At 33.7% G+C, this 14,778-nt stretch overlaps 1 protein-coding gene across 1 annotated transcript in view; it reads right to left on the bottom strand.

The window, feature by feature from the left end:
* TOX (thymocyte selection associated high mobility group box) overlaps positions 1–14,778 on the bottom strand; it is a 283,911-nt gene that overhangs the window by 57,333 nt on the left and 211,800 nt on the right. The gene's annotated exons all lie outside the window — the stretch shown is intronic.

The raw sequence follows: 14,778 nt of genomic DNA, 5'->3' as shown, positions 1-14,778 counted from the left end.
TGGTTCCTATTCAATGGTCTACAGCATTCATACGCTTGGGAGAATTTAAAGGTTTCTTGGATTCGGTGATTATGGTGTCTGCCAGAGTGCTTGGAGCCCTCAGGAAGCACTAGGAGCATCCATTAACGGAGGTACTCAGTCGGGGTGCCAGGTGATCCGTTACAATGGTTTGTCAAATTGTGGTAAAATATGAATTTGCACTGCATGGACAGCTCCAAACTTCAATGTATTTGCCAGATGTTGAAAAATAAATATGTGCTCTGCATGATTTATTTATATCAGAATTGCGAAACAAACAAAACGAAAAAAAAAAAACCCAAAACAAGCAAAACAAAAATACCAAAATAAATTAGTTTTCTACAAGTATTAGACATTGACAAGTGAATCTATTTTAGTGCTTATTTTCCAATACTGATATAAATCCTACGTATGTTTGGATGGGTATCCAAGAGACAGACAGAAACATATGTAGGCATATTTACACACATACAACCTACAAATAATCCCATGCATTATATAAGGGTAATTTAGCCAAAGGATCGCTTTCAGTGTCCTTGCACATTCTGTCACGGAAGAAGTTGTCCTACTGCTACAATATGCATTCAACCTATATCCTTCAGACATAGACTGGGGAAAGCTGGGGTAATAAAAGAAAGATGATTGAATGGGGAAGTGCCCAAAATGTTCATGGTAACCACTGTATCACTAGGGATGTTGCACAAATTGCTTCTCAAATACAGTCCTATAGAGCTGTGCCCAGTTTTGTTGAATATGTATTAAAAATGATGAAGGAAGTTAATTTTCACCCTATGTAAGTCAAATTTACCGTATTACAGGGTACTGATGCTAGATATACCCATGACATAAACCAAAAAACTTGATACAGCTGTCTACTTATAACTGCAAGTACTGTATTTGTGTTGGATTGAATTTAAAAAAAAAAAATCACACCTTGATAACCACATCATTTTATATGCATTCATTACTTCATAATAATGTTAAAATTGCAACGACATGCAATGATGTTTTTATACGTTATTATTTATATCTTGAATTTGCTAAATAAAAACAAAAGTTGAATATTTTATTTTGAAAAACAATATTAACAGTAAGGCAATACATAAGTAATTAATTTCTTGAATAAACTGACGCACATGACTGCAGACAAATGTGTGGAGGCAAACTGTTAAGAAACATGTTAAACTGCAAATTATGTTAAACAAATGGCAATGTAATAAAATCCAATAAAACTGAAGATTGTCCCAGATGTTTTCTTGCAATTCTTGATGAACATTACTGTGAGTGATAAAAATATTTGGAATATGAACATTACATCTAAAATTGCAGTTGAATTTGTTGCAAAACATCTCATTTTATCCGAGGCTTACACATCTTAAAAAAACAAGAAAATTGCTACTGCCGTTTATACATTGAATGTTCTCTTTGCTTCATTTTAGTGTTGGCTCTTCACAAGCTACTATGCAAACATGTAAGATACTATACTATTTTACCCCATTAGTCTATTGACTGTTACAATTTGAAAAATGAGAAAATGCCTTAAGTTTAACAATATAGGGGAGGCCCAAGTTGGAGATGGTATATCTTTTTAATGCATTATGAAGATATCTAAAAAAAAAACTATTATGGAATCATGAAACAAATAATAATAATAACAAAGTATGTAACCAGGAAAGGTACATTCAGATTATTCTGGTTTTCAAGTATGTCCTGGGCATGTTACCTCAGGCCCAACATCCAGGGGTTGTTACTATTACCCAATTTAATGGAACTCATTTTATCTACCTCAGAAGGATGAAGGGCTGAGTCAACCCTGCCAAGATTCGAACAAGTGACTCAAGGGTTGAACAAATTCTACTGATGATGCATTAGCACACTGAGCTATCTAAACAATTGCGGATGATACTTTTGCATGACACGTTATCAGATAATAGCCAGTATTTTTGTTGCTTTGAGTATCAATTTAATGTGGAATTTAAAATGAAGAATTTATAAAAAAAAGAGGTAGAGGAATATAAACACACTAATTATATATGCTATGCTAACAACTGGAAACCTTCCTGGGTTAGTGCCCCAGAGAAAGTGCTAGGTAAAACACAAAAGAAACAACCATGTAAAGTTACTGCACAAAACTGGTTGCAACCCTACATAAGAGAGAGAATAATAACAGATCACAAACACAATACCAGAAGTAGAAAGTCGAACTATAAATGCCATATGTACAGCCTTCAGTCACAAAACCACAGGGGAAATGTTTGGATTTCAAAGGAGCATCATCCTCCATTGTTTCTGTCATAGATAATCATTGCATGTAAGGATTCTCTATGATTGACCGTAGTGGCACTGTGCATGTAACAGTCTTGTCTCTGCTACCCAGAAGGGTTAGAGGAGTGGCTTGACGTTGCTAAAAAAAATTGGGGGGTGGGGGGAGGCTAGGAAATGGGGTGGGGGTAGGACTCAAGACACAATATGTTATTTTGTCTACAATTCCAAGATTTGCCATCAATTCAGAAGATTGGTGTAATTAGTCTCATATTTAGAGAGGGAAGAAAGAAAATAGGGGTAAACCATGTACTTCTTCCATTGGTATTGAGGTGGGTGTTCAAAATATTTGCTTACTTGTAAATAGATCTGTTCATTATTCTTGTTCTTTAATCTATTTACTATATCACGGTCCTACTTTAATAGTACATAGAGTTTATTGCCTCATTAAATTACAAGAACCTTTAGCACTTCTGACTTAATTTAATCTGTCACAAGATGAAAACTATCGTCCCATATCCCTGCTCCCTTACTCATCAAAGCTTTTGGAAAGACTTGTCTTTACCCGTGTGTCTCACTTCCTTAATTCCAACTCTCTCCTTGGCCCTCTTCAGTATGGCTTCCGCCCTCTCCACTCTACTGAGACCGCTCTTATCAAAGTGACTAATGACCTAATCTCCGCTAAATCCAAAGGTCACTACTCCATATTAATTCTCCTTGACCTCTCTGCTGCCTTTGACACAGTTGATCATGCTCTCCTCCTTCAAACTCTTCAATCACTCGGTCTCTGTGACTCTGTCCTCTCTTGGTTTTCCTCCTATCTCTCCCAACGCTCATTTAGTGTCTCCTTTTCCAAGGATACCTCCTCCCCTCGCCCTGTCTCGGTTCCCCAAGGCTCTGTCCTTGGTCCCCTTCTATTTTCTCTTTATACTGCCTCTCTTGGAAAAGTTATTGCCTCTTTTGGATTCAACTACCACCTGTACGCTGATGACACTCAGATATACCTCTCCTCACCGGACCTCTCCCCGGCCGTCCTGCAACGTGTCACTGCTTGCCTCTCTTCCATCTCTGACTGGATGTCGTCACGCTTTCTCAAACTTAACCTCTCTAAAACTGAACTCCTTGTCTTTCCTCCTCCTAATACTGATCCTCCTCTCTCACTCTCCCTTCAAGTCAGTGATATCCACATAAGTCCATCCCTACAAGCGCGCTGTCTTGGCGTCATACTTGACTCTGGTCTCACCTTTGAGTCTCACATCCAGTTTGTTGCCAAGTCCTGTAGGTTCCAACTCAAAAACATAGCCCGCATCCGCCCCTTTCTTACGCAAGATGCTACCAAGGAGCTTGTCCATGCTCTAGTAATTTCCCGCATGGATTACTGTAACCCTCTCCTGATTGGTCTCCCCAAAAGCCGTACTGCCCCGCTACAGTCTTTAATGAATGCTGCAGCTAGACTGATTTTCCTATCCAGTCGGTCCTCTCACACCTCGCCCCTCTGCCAGTCCTTACATTGGCACCCTGTATCCTATAGGAGTCAATTCAAAGTGCTAACCCATACATTTAAAGCACTGAACAATTCCAGCTCCTCTTATATCTCTTCACTGATCCAGAGGTATGCCCCTCCTCGTACCCTCCGCTCTGCCCGCGACCACCTCCTGACCGCTGCTCGCACCCGTACGGCCAACTCGTGCTTGCAGGACCTCTCACGGGCGGCTCCTCTCCTTTGGAATAACTTGCCTACTGCCATCAGACTCTCCCCTAGTCTTCAATCATTTAAGAAGGGCCTTAAAACCCATCTCTTCAGGAAAGCGTATGGCCTCCCAGAGTAATCTCTCCCTTACATACCTGTCTCTTGCTCTCCTATGGGATAGTGCTTTGCTCTCTCCTCCAGCTCTGCTTCACTCCTACTTGATATTTCCTATCCTAATGTTTCTAATACCCCACCTCCTATAGACTGTAAGCTCATTTGAGCAGGGTCCTCTTCAACCTATTGTTCCTGTAAGTTTTCTTGTAATTGTCTTATTTATTGTTACATCCCCCTTCTCAAAATATTGTAAAGCGCTACGGAATCTGTTGGCGCTATATAAATGGCAATAATAATAATAATAATAATAAAATGTAAGTATCTATTTTGACTGTTGCCTATTGCACAATATGCATAATGCATAATATATATCATTTTATATTGGTAAATAACTACATTGCATATCTTAATTGACAGTATTGAAAGCTCTTCGACTTAAAACAAACACATTGCTTTGGAGAAGCAATAACCATCATTTGTCACTATAGGAAGGCAATAGGAAGCCTGTATAGCATGCCAATATAATTATATCTACAATGTGGGTACAAGTTGGTTGAATGATCAGCACTTAATCTTATCTAGCCAGACTTTCTATGTAACTAGTTTAAGAAAAGGCAATCTGTAAACTTGGACCAAGAATTATCTAGTCAACAAACAGAATGTGTGTTATACATTAATTAAATATGTTTTCAGTTATAAAGTTCCAAGTTTTCATCATATTGTTTATGGATATCACAGAAAAGGAGTTAAAGGAATAATGCCATCAGTTTTTGTTTATTATCATTATATCTTTATTTTATAACATACAATTTTGTTTTTTTAATTCATGTGGATATATTTTTTTTAAGAAATCACTATACTACCTTTCACTTTTTGACAGCCATCTTTATACACCTACCATAGGATTGTCAGTTATCTGAGTCAATACATTGTTACCTCCCATAACTTTTCAAAATAGTTTGAGAGAAAATGCTGCAGGCAAAAAACAGTGAGTGCAAGGTCAGATAAATGACAATCTGACTGTAGATATATAAAGATGGCTGTTAGAAGGGGGAATGTGAAGAGTAGGCAAGGGCTTCCTTTAAAAAAAATCAGTACGCATGAATTAAAAAAATAAGAGATGTCGTGATATTAAGATTTTATTATGTTAAAGAAAATAATATCAGTGTTCCTTTAAGGTATCAATGACTCTCCCATACTACATACTATGCACTTAGGTGCACAGCGGGAAAGAAAGGAACTATAGAATTGACAGGATCTATGATAACATGTGAAACTAAGCTAACCCATTAACAATTTACTAATGGCTTTGTGGCTCAATAGCACAGTTGGAATAAATAAAATAAAAAAAATCACAATTGGCAATGTGGAATCATGAACAAACTGCAGCAGGATTTATTTCAAATATCTACAAGAAACGTATAATAAAAGGAATATTAATCTCATGTTATACATGAAAATGTGTTTTTACTGTGCAGTAAAAAAAAAACATTCAAATAAAGCTAAAGAAATGGAAAACAAAACAAATTTTTTAAATATTTAAAGTTTTAACTTTAGGGAAGTTTAGTATTATTAACAAATTTAATTTTGAATATTTATTTTAAAAATGATGTACTAGCCAATGATTATTAAACTGTATCGATGATATATCGTAACAGGTTTTCTTTTTATATATCAGTTTATTCAAATTAAAAAAGGTTTGAAAGAGGTGGGGCTAACATTGAGTCCAAATCCAGAAAAGATATATGACCTGCTGTGATAAAGCTGATTGCTTAAACAGAAATACATGTTTATATCTCAAAAAGAGGCAATTGCTGCTTCTTGTTTCTAAACTTTTCTAATTGACACTTTTTTAATGCAGGTAAGTGAAAAAAACAAAAAAATCTGCATGCTAAGCATCATGAACTGATACAATTCCAGTTGTAAAGACAGTGTCCAAACGAAAACCCTTTAAGATACCCAAAAGATTTTACTGGGTCATTTTGAATTGGATATCATTGTGAAGTGCTGATTGTTATGAACACAGTACCAGGTTCCCTGTATGACTTAAAGGCCATTTATTTCATAATAATGATGGAGATTAAGGTATGTTTATCAATAATATAGTAAAGAAAAAACGAAACTTAAAGTAAATAAAGAAAATAAATCACACAACACATTTCAAAATATTACCAGTGGTACTAAACAAATCATAAAGATATGTTTTTATAACGTTGTTGCCAAAAATGTGAGTATTAAACAATAAATACACTAAGCTACTATGTACTGCACATGAATTATATATCACAGACTATTAAAATGAGAAATTGGCATCTATCCACAAAGGTCTTGCTTTCCATCCAGCTTTTAAATAACAGTGAGTTGAAAAGAGCTGGGTACGCTTAGCTTAAAACAGATGCTTGAATCTGGCCCACACCTATGCAATTCACAAAGAGCAGAGTGAAGGGGAACTTTAGTTGATGAATTCATTTGGAGATCACTTGTAAATTTGTCTTGATGTCTTACAGAGGTATCAGAACGGGGATGTGGTGGGTCCCTCTGCTTAGTAGGAAATCAGGCAAATCCTGCTTTGTTTTTCTGCGTACTCAGAATACTGAGCAAACACTACAGTCACACAGTCATTTGTCCTAACAAATGAGAATGTTTATGATGCTCTGTTTGTGTATGTTTACCTACATCTTACATAAGTTAGAACAATGTGCACCTTGTCTTTTGAGAAAAAAAAGTATTTAAAAAAAATAATTAATAACAAAACAAAAAAATAGAGCTTCACAAGGAATGTTTACCTGCCCACTTTTACTTGAAGAGTTCTAATGCAAACTAGATTCTGGAGATCATACATTATGCTAGTAATCAGATAAGATTCAATGGGCAGTAAGATCTATTAAATATGAAATCTGTGTTTAACTAACTCAGTTTTATCTTGTTGTTACACAACTTGAAGAGTATCTATATAACCAGACGCAACTAAGGTGCTGGTCCATGCCGTTGTTTTTTCTCGCCTTGACTACTGCAATCCCCTTCTCATTAGTCTTATGTGTTCCCAGATTGCACCACTGCAATCTGTAATGAATGTGGCGGCGAGGCTCATTTTCCTGTCCACCCGCACCTCCTATGCCTCCCCCTCTGTCAGTCCCTACATTGGCTTCCAGTTAGATATAGGGCTCAATTTAAGATTATGGTGCTTGCTTACAAGTCCCTACATAATGCGGCTCCAACCTACCTGTCCTCCCTAATACACAAGCATGTCCCGTTGAGGCCCTCTGTCCGTACTCCCACATCTGATGCTCACCTCCAATACTTCTCCAGGGCTGCACCTTTTCTGTGGAACTCCCTTCCCTTCTCCATTAGACTTTCACCTAGTCTCCACTCCTCCAAAAAAATCTTTTAAAACACACTTCTTCAGGAAGCTTATCATTTAAACTGTTAGCGGGTTTTCATTCCCCCCCATGATTCCTCTTCTGCAACTGTCAAAAATAACCTAAGTTCTCAGAGATTACTTTTCTAGCAACCTGTTTCATTACCCCTAATTATACCATTTGTATACCACACTCCCTCTAGCTAATAAGCTCATTGAGCAGGGCCCTCAACCCCTCTGTTCCATTTGTCTGGTTACAATTATGTGTCTGTTAGTCCACCCATTGTACTGCACTACAGAATTTGCTGGTGCTATATAAATAATAATATAATAATAATCCAATTAGATCAATGTTCTTCAATGTTCTTTACAACATGTTGGTTTGCATTAATATTGTTTTCTCAGTCTTTGAGGTCTATTTTTTTTAACAGAAAGTATTTACTGATACATGATATCTACATGCCTTGAAAGCCCAAAGACAATCAATGTTATAACTGAAATCTGAAGTGCTATCTTCCTTAGTAACAATTAAAAGTTCAATTTTGTGAAATGAGTAGGGCATTCCATGTCAAAGTAAAAAAAAAAAAAATAAAAAAAAAAATATTGGTTCATATTTGGCTAGTCCAAAGCTAGACTTGGGAAACCAATGTAACCTTGAGTGGGACTCAGTTTCTAGTGTTTGAAATTTGCATGTAAATCACCCAAGACAATTTTAATAAAAAACAAACATAGATTTGCTGGTAAGATTCAGAAATTTTAATGGGAACTATGTTTTTAAGTAGAAACAATATAGTCTTCTATAAATGGAAACTGAGGTAAAGAAAATATAATAAAGTTAATCCATCCATTACAAAGGATTTTATTTCAACTTAGGTTAGAAATACAACAATGAAAGTGATGAGTTATAGCTTGGAGGAAAGATGAGAAAGGAGGGATATAATAGAAACATTTGAGTACATAAAGGGAATCAACTACCACAACAAGAGGACATAGTCTTAAATTAGAGGGGCAAAGGTTTAAAAATAATATCAGGAAGTATTACTTTACTGAGAGGGTAGTGGATGCATGGAATAGCCTTCCAGCTGAAGTGGTAGAGGATAACACAGTAAAGGAGTTTTAGCATGTGTAGGATAGGCATAAGGCTATCCTAACTATAAGATAAGGCCAGGGACTAATGAAAGTATTTAGAAAATTGGGCAGACTAGATGGGCTGAATGGTTCTTATCTGCCGTTACATTCTATGAGTTAGGAGTTGATTTAAAAAAAAATATTATGTTTTTCTTACAGATTGTTAATTTAAAGTTACTTTAAAAATATACTAAAATTATTTTAAATTACTATTGCTTTAAACTATTATAAAATGCATATGTTTCCACTCTAAAAATAAAATACCTTTTTTTAGATGGGTGTAAAATAAAAAAAATAAAAAAATAAAATGTGACTTATTCTTTAAAAATCAAGTTATGACAGCTAATAAACTGAACTTAACTTTAGGCCAGGATACCAAGTTGCAAACAAAAAAAATGGCAACTATTCAGAGATATTTTTTTATAGCTTCATTATTCAGTCTAAAAAGTTATAAATTGATTCTCAGTACCACAAAGTTCAGTGTTTATAAAGGCACTAAACACAGAAAGGTGTATTCACTAAAGTCTGAATTGTCGAAAATTTAAATCTGAATGGCAAAATCAATAAACTTGACTATAATCCAACCCATAATTTAACTTATATTCTAACCCCTTTTTCTACCCCTAATCCATCCTATAATCTAACCTCTAGTCCTACCCGTAATTTAACCTCTAATCCTACCCATAATACGACCCTAATCCTACCTATAATCCTACACAAATATTTTGAATTCTATGTACATGCTTCAGGCAGTGGAGGGATTAAACATTCTTACCGATAGATAGATGGTCCTTGTTTTTTTTAATTGTACTTTTGAAAGATTGCTGTAATTTTTTTTTTTTTTACTCCTTCATCATAGATGTTATAATATGTCTTGTAAAATTATCTTCAGTTAATTTACATGAAGATACTCTCCACCAGAGTGATGAGATCTGATTGTTTATTGTAGCCCCATATTTTATTTAAATCTAACAGTTATTATATGTGAGATTTAGGGAGGCTGGTAGACGTTATGTAGTAGATATCTTCACACTTTCCAGAAGGTGGAAATGGAGGAACTGCGGTGCATTTTTGTTTGTCACCGTTAGAAAGACTATAGTACCACTACTTATTTTGCTGCAATGATGTTAAACTCCCATTGAAACTCCCATTGAAGTAGTTATAGTGTCTGAAGTCCTCTGGCACCATCCTTCCATTCAGTGTTAGACCATTTTTAATGTTTTAATGTCTATTTTGTCAAGAAATTTGAAATTCACTTGAAATGTACTTTTAATTCCTGACAAGTCCTACTCTAGCGAATAACCCTGTGTATGTTCTCTTTGTCAGCTGACTTACTATTAGTTATTAGTTGAGAAGACATTAGGTTCATTTACATGACTGTGTTGTGTTTCAGTAACTTGACTATTGAAAAGACTGCCCTCCCATGCAATTATTCTACTTCAAACCCACTTTTCTCCAAACATCACTGGAAAATCTGTCCCATACTAAGAGTATTCACATAATATATTTCTAAACATTATCAAGAACTTTTTTTTCACATAATATGTTTCTAAACGTCATCAAGAAATGTTTTTTAAGTCTTCAAATTGCATGTTATAGGGAAAATGCATACCGTAGGAGAAGGGGCAGAGTTACGAGGTTCAAGCAGAAGCATGGAGGCCATCAAGCTCGTAAAGTAGACAGTGTCCAGGTAAGGCCAAGTAATTACCTTTGAGTTGGATGCTGTATGCTGTATCCTATCAATGCCGACACTTATTTTTGACTTTGAGGCTCCATTTATATTCATATTCTTAATGAGTTTTGCCATATATGGATTCTACAGAGTAGTCGTTTTTTAGTAAATTGTCATTATGTGTGTTTAATAAAAACTTTGTGTATACTGTCCAAAGAGTTTTCTGGCATTTTGTTTTAAATGATTATATTATTAATGAAGAGTTATACTTGTTTCAGTGAAGACAGAAGCCAAAGGCAGGTCACATAGAGCCTGGTCATACACATTATGAAATAAAATCTATGTCTTTGTATTGGTGTGGTGAGTAGGCTTTATTTTAGAGGATATGTGTGGAACACATGGTTTTATGGTCAACTAAATGTATATTGAAATTTTTATGATGACTCTTCTTTATAATAAGAATGTTACATTAAATGTGTTTTTGTTCTCTTCTTTTTAATCAGCCTGTGTTACTGATGTAAGGAATAGACTCTCATTTTATAAAAAAACAAATTAATAATAATAATAATAATAATAATAATAATAATAATAATAATAATAACATAGGCATTTATAGTATTTCATTTGTATATATTTAATAATTCAATGTTATGTTTTAGTAAACATATTGAAAAATACTCCACTATGTTACTGAGCCATGAATATATATCTTCTAACTGTCATTGTTAGTAAAATCATGTATATTTATAATTATTCTGTACATGTACATAAAAAATGTTATGTATACTTGATAATATGACATAATTTTATCATAATGAACTAATTATAGATGTAGCTCTTTTTCAAAATTGGCTTATCATGAAACTAATGTGTATCCTATAAATCAGTTTTTATTCTAATTACATTCAACTCAAAGGGTGCTGCCTTTTACCCAAATGGCCTATAATTGAGACAATATTATAGCTTTGATTTATTTCAGTAATATGCATGCACCAAACATCAATAAAATAATAATAATAATAATACACATATAAATCATAGTAATTTATATCACTTGCATTGGTGCTTTGAATTCTTAAATTTGCTGTATTTGTTCACAACAAATATAATTACTACACCATCATGTGTGGTACAATTTAAGACTTCTCTAAGAAGCAAATATTTATTGCAAAAAATATTTTACAATCGTGTGGTACATTGAGTTTTAAATAGCGCACTGTAATTCAAAACATACAAATCATTCATAGTATAATTAGATAAATAATATAAATTTCATCCACTTTCGCAATGCATAGTGATTTATGACACTGTTATTCCATAATAGCTTGTATATTTTTTAATGAGTGCTTTTCTAGCATGTAAACTGGAGCTGATATTTATATAAATATTCAGAAATAATAACTAATAAGTAATTACTATCTTAGACATGAATTAAACAGCATCCTAGGCTATAAAATACACTGTAATGAAAAATATTTTTTAAAATAATATATTTAGTGACTGCAAAAATAACTACTCCGTTCTGTTCAGAAGGTGTTTTTTTTTTTTACTTTAACTGAATATTTTGTGTAATTAAAGTCTTACAAATATTAGTTTTATCTTTAAGTCAACACGAGTGTATCTCTCCAAAATTTAACAAGAGCCAATATATTTTTTAAAGTATTTTTTGATAGTGAAGATCTCATTAAAACCTGTTTTCGTCCTATCATATATGTGTGTTTATATGTGTATGTATATTTAGTTTATACATCAAAGAGACTTATGTAACGGAGTTTGATGCCTCTGCTTTGAAGAAAATGTATTTTATTATTTCTTTTAGTACAACACATTAACATCAAATATCTTGTGTAGTAAAATGATTCAAGCCCCTGGAACTCAAATAATTTTCTAATAAAAAATGCATGAGAAAAATAAATGCACTTTATGTTCCACAAGAAAAGGCAGTTTCAACAGGCTAATGCTCAAAGAAAATTCATTTTATCAACCAGCCATTCCATTCTTTGGTGCTGTTACAAGCTCTTTGCAGTTGCTTAGCAACCATAATTCATAGTACCTTTTTAATGGATATTCTGCTTCTGCTGAGAACATTAAGGTGAAGAGAATAAATGCCCTGGGTGAATCTTGAAATCTTTCATTATGCATGTCATTCTATTTCTGTAATGCTATAATGCTGAAATGTTTCTGTGGCAGGAAACTGAGTTGTGGTAATTGCATATTCCACTCATATATGTTTTGTAAGCAGAGCAGCACGTACTTGTCTAAAATGAGTTATTTCAAACATGATTGAAATTGGCCTTTTCTACTCCTAAAGGTAGTAAATAAATCTAAAGAAAGAAAAAACAGATCCAGAAGAAAATGTATGAAATTTCTAGAAAGAATGACACAATCTTGTGGCATAAATAAAAATAATTATAGAACCTGGTGATCAATCATGTTGTAATACAAATCATCATATGACATATGCAATTAAGAATATAAGACATCGCTGAGAAAAATATCTGAATACATGAACAGCATTGTTAAAAACCAAAACAAAATGGATGCTGTTGAACTGACCATGTTTTATATTTTCCCAACTCTTTGTTTAGGTACAGACAGGAATGCCACATGCTTTCAAATGGTCCAATGGAACTGACCGTGTTTTATGCACCAACACAGAGCTAAATTATTTCAATTATCAGCAATTTACAAAGTATTTCACAGTCTCAGTTGAATAATATGGACATGATTTCAAGATTATATTATTTATTAGTCATGCAATCAGCTACAATTCATGTTATTCAGGTAAAATATTTATGAATTATAAATCCAGTATGAAATAACTTGACCCTTTTTAAAGGGAAACTCTAAGCATTCTACATCTTAATGTAATATTTTTTGTGCGTAGATCCAATACCTGTGGTTTGACAAATGTAAACATTGCCATTTCTGACTAAACAGCACTGTTTACATTTGTCTTTCAGAATTCCTCTAGTAGCTGTCAATCAGACAGCCACTAGAGGCACATCCTCATAAAAGCTTTCAATATTTAAATGTCATTTGGCATCATAAACCACTTGGTATGCTTCTTGTAGAGAATTCTAGATTCTATGTGATGAGGCTGTATTTCCCTGTTCAGCCTCCACCCCTTGCATAACTATCTCAGCTCTCTTCTTCAGCCACCCTCCAACTGCTCTTTGTGAGGTGTTATTGTTCCTCAGAGTCTGATAGCTACTGCTCCCCTGCTTATTTCTCACAGAGCATTGAGGATGTAATGTTATCTTACATTCTCCTCTGTGTGACAGATCAGACAGGCATGCAGGAAGTGGGAACTTTTGACCTCCCCCACTCAAGCCTCCTTTTCATACTGCTGCAACTGTGGCTGGAGAGATAAATACAATCAATCTGTATTCATCTCTCTGAAGTTCAAGGCGGCATGGTGGCTTTGCTGCACTCTGAAATTCAGAAACTGTATAACAATGAAAACACAAATTTAATTTGCAATTATGCAAATCGTGTATACACAATTACAGAGTATTTATGCTTACTCTTGCAATTGTGTACACACAAGTGCCGAGGTGAAGGAGTTAATTAACTATTGAATTATGAAGCATCAAAAAACATAAACATAGTTTGCCTCCAAGCCACCAGGTGCCCATTAAAAGTAACAAATTAACAAAAATATATAATATGTGACAGTTAGTAGCAAAGGAAGAATGCTGGTTCTGTCAAACACCCATAGATATATATCTATATGTAAAGAGATGACTTCCTCTTCAGGTTCTAAAAATTTAGATAGGCACAAAATATAAATAAACGGCAGTTCCCGCTTTAACGGGTCACAGGTGGAGCTCAATAGATGGATAATTGTGCTCTTTTCAGAATATTTTCATCTGTGTAAACAATAAGTTTTAATATTTAGGCAAGCAGAATATTGAAACTTTTTTTTAACATATTTACCATTATGCATGATAGTACTAAATAATTACATTTAAGTTTGAATGTTACTTAATTGCTGAAAATGCTAAGATTTAAAATATACATATATCATTTTAATATTTTATACCTCAATTTTTTATATTTTGTATAAGCTTTTAAAATTATAAAAAAAAATTGATAATTTTTTTTAAAAAGTTTCAAATTATTAAAGTATCACAAATATGTCATATATAAAAATGTATTAATATATAATAAAAGATCTAAATATTAAAATATTTTTAAATATTAAATAATTTAAAACCTTCACAAAATATTAAATATTGATATATATATATATATATATATATGTCACAAGGAAACAGGATCTCTTGAAATTGCATTCAGTAAGAATACATAGTTTAATATGTTTTAATAAGTGTGCTTTATCACTATTATCACTGTGACAGTTACTTTAAAGGAAATGAGCATAAAAGAGAAGAAAAAGGTAAAAAATTAGTTAGGGAATGGTGGGTTAGGCAGATAAGAAATAGCTACTTCTCAACATTATAATTAAATATTGCTGAATATTACACCGTGAAAAATAATAATGAGCATTTTCACAAATTACATTTTTGTGTA

This window comes from Pelobates fuscus, chromosome 4, assembly GCF_036172605.1.
Source record: "Pelobates fuscus isolate aPelFus1 chromosome 4, aPelFus1.pri, whole genome shotgun sequence".
NCBI lineage: Eukaryota > Metazoa > Chordata > Amphibia > Anura > Pelobatidae > Pelobates > Pelobates fuscus.
This window is presented reverse-complemented; position numbering and strand designations above follow the sequence as displayed.